Source organism: Gossypium arboreum, chromosome 9 (assembly GCF_025698485.1).
Source record: "Gossypium arboreum isolate Shixiya-1 chromosome 9, ASM2569848v2, whole genome shotgun sequence".
Taxonomy (NCBI): Eukaryota; Viridiplantae; Streptophyta; class Magnoliopsida; order Malvales; family Malvaceae; genus Gossypium; species Gossypium arboreum.
In genome coordinates, this window is record NC_069078.1 from 66,318,187 (window position 1) to 66,325,804 (window position 7,618).

The window sequence follows — 7,618 nt, forward strand, 5'->3', positions numbered from 1 at the left end:
AGGCATGCAAGATGTAATTATAGTTTGAATACGAGAAAATAACGAAAATACAATGAATATACATATGAAGATAGTTAAGAATATATACGTATATTAAAGATATATATAAACATATACTAATATCAAGTACCAATAATAAAAAATACATACATGAGGTAGTATAAGAAATATAGGAAACTAATAACATTGAAAATACATATATGATATGTATAATATACATATTAGAGTTGATAACAATATGTAAAAAAACTATTCATATGCTATATAAATACATACCAATATAAATAAGAATGATGTTAGAAATATTCATAGAAATAGTATAAAAGATAAAAAACTAATAACATTAAAATGTAAATATATGGGGCAATATGCGATTATATACATATGATGGTTATAAAAGTATGGTATTAAACATATATAACGTATGCATATATAGTAACATAAATACTAATATTATATATATTACTAATACAAAAATGATGATCTAACATAAAAATAAATAAGATAATGATAATTTTAAAATGAAGTATAAAAAACTATATAAAGGTTATATGTACATAAAAATAGTTATGTATATATAAGTAAAGATAAGAAATAGTGACAAAAATAATATAATAATGATAAAAATATAGAGAGTGAATAATATACAAAGTATTAAAATAAAATAAGAATAAAGCAATAGGTAATAATAAATATAATAATAGAAATATAATATTAAAGATAATACTAAGTATAATATAATAATAATGTAATAATGATAGTAATGATGACAATAATAATATAAAAAGAACAGATAAAATAATAGTAAAAATAGATTTTAAAAGATAATATACAATATGGTGTTAATTGAATATATAATATAATATTGAAATATATATATCATAACATGATAGGAAAATAATAATATCATTAAAGTAAAAATCAATAATACTATATACATATATACATATACATATTAAGATATATACATAAATGATAAGATCTATAATAATAAATACAATACATAAAAATGAGAAGAAGTAAGAAAAGGACTAATGTAATTAAAATCGAAATTTTAGGGTAATTTAGAATAAAAAGTAAGAGGGGACTCATTCGAACACGCTGCAAGTAGTGGGGACCAAAAGAGCAATTTTCCAACGCCTTTAAAACGGTGCGCATCAAGGGGAACCAAATTGCGAAGCACAACAATTAATAGGGCCAATTCGTAAATAAATATAAGTTTGATTTAAAACATAAAAAATGCGGAAGGACTGATTGCGCAAATAGCGCCTCTCTTAAAAAAACACGCGGACCCTGGCTGGAGCGGGACGGGTCAACCCGACCCGCACTAAAACGGCGTCGTTTTTAGTTTTAACAGAGGGGGTCCAAAACGGTGCGTTTTGGACCCCTATATAAGTCAAAATTTTTTTAAAAATCTCATTTCGCACCAACAGAGGAAAAAGGAGAAGAAAGAGAAGGGAGAAAAGAGAGAAGGGAGGAAGGAGAGGGGGAGAAAGGAAGAGCTCCAGCCACGGGTCTGGTCGCCGGAGGTCTGCCGGCGCCGGTGCCGGCCACCAAGGTAAAAATTTATTTTTTTGTTTTTTTTTTATTTTTATTTTTGAATAAATGTGTATATATATGCTAGAAATGAGGAAGAAAAGAAGAAAAGAAAAAAATGGATTTAAGAAGATAACAAAATCACCTTTCGATTTATGTTTTCGTTCCTTGTTTCCCTTTGTGTATTTTCTTCTGCTTTTTGTATTCGATGTATGCTATTTTTTGTTTGAATCTCTTGCTGATATTGTTATTACGAAGTGGTTAAATTTTTGCTTCTCTTTTTTTGAAATCCCCCCTATTACATTGATTCTCTTTCGGCTTTATAGCCGATTACATGTGATTTACACTACTTTCTGCTTGTTTTGCTTTTGCTTTGCATGTTTCTCTGTTCCTGTCTTCTTTTGTTTATTTGCAGGTGTGGAGGTGCAAATGATGGGAGTGTCAGACAGTATGGGCAGCGCCTGGTCTCGGGCAGAGGAGGAAGTGGTTTAGCAGCTCACGTGGAAATGAATGGTCACAAGACATAGAACATGGCCTTAAACCCTAAGGTTTCTGGCTTTCCAAAATTTTTTTAGGATTTTGGGCCTATAAGGGGTTTGGGCTTCTGTGTATTGGGTTTTGGGTTTGTAAGTGTTTAGGGGTTATTAAATGTATTTGGGGTTTTGTGGGTCAGTGGTTTAAATATTTGGGTTTATTGGGCTGTGGGTATTTTGTAGAAGGGCCCAAAATTGGCCTACAACATTGTAGAAACACTTGAATGTTAAAGATCTTCTCGTCTCGAAATAATAAAATGTCACATCCAGTAAGTTAGGACACAACATCTTGAATTTTAGAGAACGAGCTTGCCTTTTATTTAAAATTGGTGTATTTTACCCTCTTTTTTGAAAAGGTATTCGATTAGTTAGAGCAATCGAGGAAAAATCGAAACCCAGTAAGTTAGGGCACGATATCTCAAACTTTTGAATATCGAATATTGCCTTTGTTTACAAAAATTTTATCTCGAGACAACAAGATGTCATATCCAGTAAGTTAGGACACAACACCTCGTATCTCTGAGAATAAGTATTTTATTCAAAACTCGTGTTGCGAAAAAAGAATATGCCATTATTTAGGTTAACGAGAAAAATTGAAACCCAGTAAGTTAGGGCACGATTTTCTCGAAGTCCCAAATACGGGGTATCATTTTTATAAGTTATTTTCATCGGGTAAAGGTTTACAAAAGTTTGTAATAAGAAGATAAAGAACGCATAAACGAATATAAATCTTGATATTGACAAACATGATGGAATGAGCATAAACGCGAACGTGAATGATAACGATGATAGCAAAAATAAAATAAATAAGTGAACGGATAAGCTAAGAGAAATGATAAATAAGCTAATAGTATTTTAGAAAAATACAAAAAAACTAGTTGTAAAATTATTAAAAAAATTGATAGTAATAGTAATGATAATAATATTAATGGTAATAATAAACATAATAAATATTTTAAAGTTCAAAACGACATAAAAATGTATATATATATATATAAAGAATATACAATTTGAGGGAGGAGTAGAAATAATTTAGTGTGTTTAAAGAGTAATGGGTAAAAATATAATAATATAAAAGTAATAATAATAATAATAATAATAATAATAATAATAATAATGATAATAATGATAAATATAGTAATAATAATAGTAATAAAAATAGAACAACAAATAATAATAATAATAATAATACATTAATAAAAATAATAAGAATGTGTTAATAATAATAAATTAATGAATTAATAAATAAATAAATAAATAAACACAAAAATAAAATATAATTATAATAGTAATAATAATAATAATAATAATAATAATAATAATAATAATAATAATAATAATAATATGATAAAACAACCAAAGCAATGGAAAGGATGGAATTGAAGTTAAAATGGAAGTTTTTGGAGCAAATCGAAATGAAACGAAAATATAGGGCCCAAATGTAACGCGCACAAAGGGACAAGGACCTTGAGGGGAAATATTCCCAGCTTCCAAAACGACGTCGTTCGTAGGTTTGCATATTAAGAAGTTTGAGGGTTAAATTGAAATAGATAAACAAACTGTGGCCAAAATTATAAAAACGAAAATGACCATATTAAAACATCCCCAGAAAGCGGAAGGACCGTGCGCGCAATTATCCCAGTCGCAGCAAAACACGCGGATCCTCAGGTGTCGGGTCGGGTTGCACGCGGGTCAAACGAAACAACGCCGTTTTGGCGTTCAGACCCTAGGTACAAAACAGTGCCGTTTTACCCTGCTATAAAAGTCGGAATTCCAAAAGGTACTTTTTTTTCTTTTTTATATGTTTTTAATATATATATATATACGTGAGAAAATGAACCCGAAAACAAAACAAAAATAAAGTTAAAATCACCTTAGGTTTTGGTACTTTCGGTTCTCCGATTTCTGATATTGGGTTTGATTTGATGCAATTCTCTTACTTTGATATTGTTGGAATCTCTATTTTTGCTCTTAAAAAATCAAATGCTTTTTGTATTTATCCAAAAGTTGCCGAATGTTACCATGGTTTTAGATTTGGCTTTTTATAGCCATTTACAACTTGTTTCTTATTTTTATTTACTGTCTTTTCCTTCTTTTTGCAGGTGCAAGTGGTGACAGTGACCTAGGTGGTGGAGCAGGTGGCGGTGGGTGGTGTCAGAAGAGGGCAGCGGCTAGCTAGGTTAATTTAGGGTTTTTTGTTTTGTTTTGTGTGTTAAGGTTTTGGGCTGGTTTAGTGGGCTTAGGGTTTTTAGTGGGTCTGTTGGGTAGGTTTAATTTTTGTTTTGGGCTTGTTGGGTTTAGCTCGGGTCAAAATGGGCTTGTACAATATGTATGTCAAATATTGATATAGAGAGGAGTAGTCGTAATAATAACTTAACACAAATTACATTAACTGAAATTTCTTTTAGTAAAAAAAACATGTATATATAGTTATCATTATAACATTTGAGTTGTAAAAATAAATGTGCAAATGTTACCCAAAACAAATATATCATCTAGAAAATAAAATAAAAGAATTATGAAAATATGTATACCGTATATAGTTTAACGGGAGTTATACGGGCAAATTATATAAAGTTGAAATGACGTGAACTTCACTATGAGCTTGTAGAAGCTTGTACTGATAACGTATTATAAAATAATCAAATAAAAGAATACTTAAAGTAAAGAGAGAATTTTCTAGTATCTCTTTTCATTTATAAAAGAGTTCTATTTAAAAGTAAATTGACATTCAATGGAATACAATAAATGAAGCTTATTTAAGTGCTTCATTAACACATTAAACAACTTGCATAATGAATGGGAGGTTTTATCTTATAAATGAGGAGAGTTAGAATATGGACATCCACATTTATTTGTAACAATATTGTATTATTTTAAAAAATGTATTTTTATATGAAAATTTTAAGTTATTTTCATTATTTTAAATATAAAATAATTCTTATTTTCATAAAAATTAAAATTAGTTATAACTTAAATAAAATAAAAATTAGTTTGGTTTCGAGTAACCACGATTTTTGACTTTCATTCCATAAACTATCCAAACATCTCAATTGAGGTTAATTTTCGATATTTTGATTTTTTGGTTTTTCTTCCTCCACCCTATTTACTTTGATAAAATGTCCCACTATGCACAACTTTCTTTTTCTTGCATGAGTTTATCTTCAATGAGAAAATGTTATTGCACAGATCTTCTAACTTTTAACCTATAAACCGAAAACACTTACTTTTCCATAGAGTCATGTTACTCCCATTCTTGATTTTATTTGAAGTACTTGTGTTAAGTAGGAGATACATATTCGGATAAGTATGATCCTCCAAGCATGACATATAACTTAGAAACCATACAACATATAGGACACAAGTCAACATTCACCCTCAATCCCAAAATGATAAAATTGCTTCTAAATCTCTTGGAAAATAATAAATCAATATAATGATAAAATTATCAAAATTTATAATTCAATTCTAACCTTTCAAAATTTTCTATTATAGAAAACTTTTATCTTACTAAGCACCTTCAAATTGCAAATTTCATCCCATTTCAATTTCGAAAACTTACACATTTTTTCGAGTTAATATATATTTATACTTCATCAAATTGAACCAAATAAAATCAAAACACTAATCATTTATCTTAAGCTTTTTTCAAAAACACTGTAAAAAATAAGAACATATAATTAGATTTGAACACACTTTCTGTTCTAACGGCTACAACATAAATTGTTTGAAATAAGCCCTAGATTCAAAAGAAAAGTACATTTCATAGATGTCCATAATTAACACATCTGAATTATATTTATCTTAATTAGCATGGTTTATTTAAGTTGTCAAAGTTTACTCACTTGAGCAAAAGTGAGTTTATTTGAAGCCATCCATAATTTTCCTTCAGCAATTACTTCACCATTTCCTTTCCTTCTAACTTCAACCACCACATGCATGAGCTTTCCTCTATTTGCATTAACCTTTGATTCTATCTCCACATGTTCCTATAACAATCAAATAATTTTACAAATATCAATCAAACAGCTTTGAATTTACTAAATTTGGTTTCAGGGTTCAATTTGACCCCTAAGATTTTCATTATCCAATTAACTACTTGAACTTGGCTTCTTGGTTCAAATCGGTACCTGAATTTGGCTATTTAGTCTAAATTAGTACTTACGGTATATTTGAACTAATTTGAACTATGAAGACAATTTCAAGTTTCATTTTGAACCAGAATGCTAAGTTTAGGTACTTAATTGGACCAAAAAAAGTTTTAAGTACCCAATTTGAACTAAGAAGCAAAAATTCAGATATCAATATATATTTACCCCCTCAAAAGAAAACCCCATAATTAAACAAGAAACTCTTAACTTGAATCTTAATTGTTGAATAATATGAGACGTTGAAATCAACCGTACTAATGACACGATTGGCAAAGGAGTAAATAGTAACGATTCCAATAATGTCGAGCAATGATGCTAAGGCTCCAAAACTCCAATTCCCATCAACATCCTATAAATAAAAATCATAAAGAAAAAACCCATCAAAGATTGTTGCATAATGAACTTTATTATCATAAATTTAATGAAAAAAAAAAAACTAAGAACCTTTTATACCAAAACAGCATTTGGTACGACGAAATCAAATCGCATAAAACCCTTTTCGGCATGAATGACACGCAATCCTTGGAGGATTATCACTTCCAATCCATGGCCTATTTTACCATTAATAACACCATGAAGCCATGAAAGGGATTTCTTCAATGAATCACTACCTTCCATGTTCTGCGATTCCTTTATTTTTCTTTTGCTTCCTTCGTAATGCTGTGTGTATATATATGATTGAATATTTTGCAAACCAAATGCAGTTTTCAGCTCTAATAACAACCAACTGATTGCGGACCAGCTCTAATAACAGTCAACGTTTATAATATCAGCCACGAAAGCAAGCAAGTGCTTACGCATGAATAGCAGGTGATTCCAAAAAATCTGCGGCTAAAATATGCCTTAAATCCAAACCCTCATTACAAGAAATAAATTAATGAATAAAATTTACCATTTTAGTGGCTATGTCCACTAAGTTTCCAGTACGCCCCACTACTGCTTAAATCCAAACCTTTATTACAAGAAATAAATTCATGAATAAAACTTATCATTTTAGGGGCATGCCTCCTAGGTTTCTAGTACATTCCGTCACTGCTGAAATCCAAACTCTCATTACAAGAAATAAATTAGTAAATAAAATTTACCATTTTAGGGACCATGTCCCTTAGGTTTCCAGTACGCTCAACTGTTGCTTAAATCCAAATCCTTATTACAATAAATAAATTAATAAATAAATCCTTAAACTAAATAACAGTTGAATTTATTTTGAATGATTTTCCCACGAGTAATATAAAATATAAACATTTAACAAGGAAACCAATATATATAGTTTTCTTATGAAAAGGAAACAATGAATTCCATTAAAATGGATAAATTAAAAATAATTTATTAAAATATCTATTATGTACTTTAATTACCTGTAATGTCTATTATGCACGATAATAGGCTGTATTAACA

The 7,618-nt window shown here is 29.2% G+C and overlaps 1 long non-coding RNA gene across 1 annotated transcript; it reads right to left on the bottom strand.

Moving 5' to 3' along the window:
- Positions 1-5,680: 5,680 nt before the first annotated feature.
- On the bottom strand, positions 5,681-6,564 carry LOC108456554 (uncharacterized). The gene is made up of 2 exons (XR_008271142.1): positions 6,429-6,564; positions 5,681-6,058 (listed from the first exon to the last, which is right to left on the bottom strand). It is a non-coding gene; the product is annotated as an uncharacterized LOC108456554 (long non-coding RNA).
- Between the last annotated feature and the right edge of the window lie 1,054 nt (positions 6,565-7,618).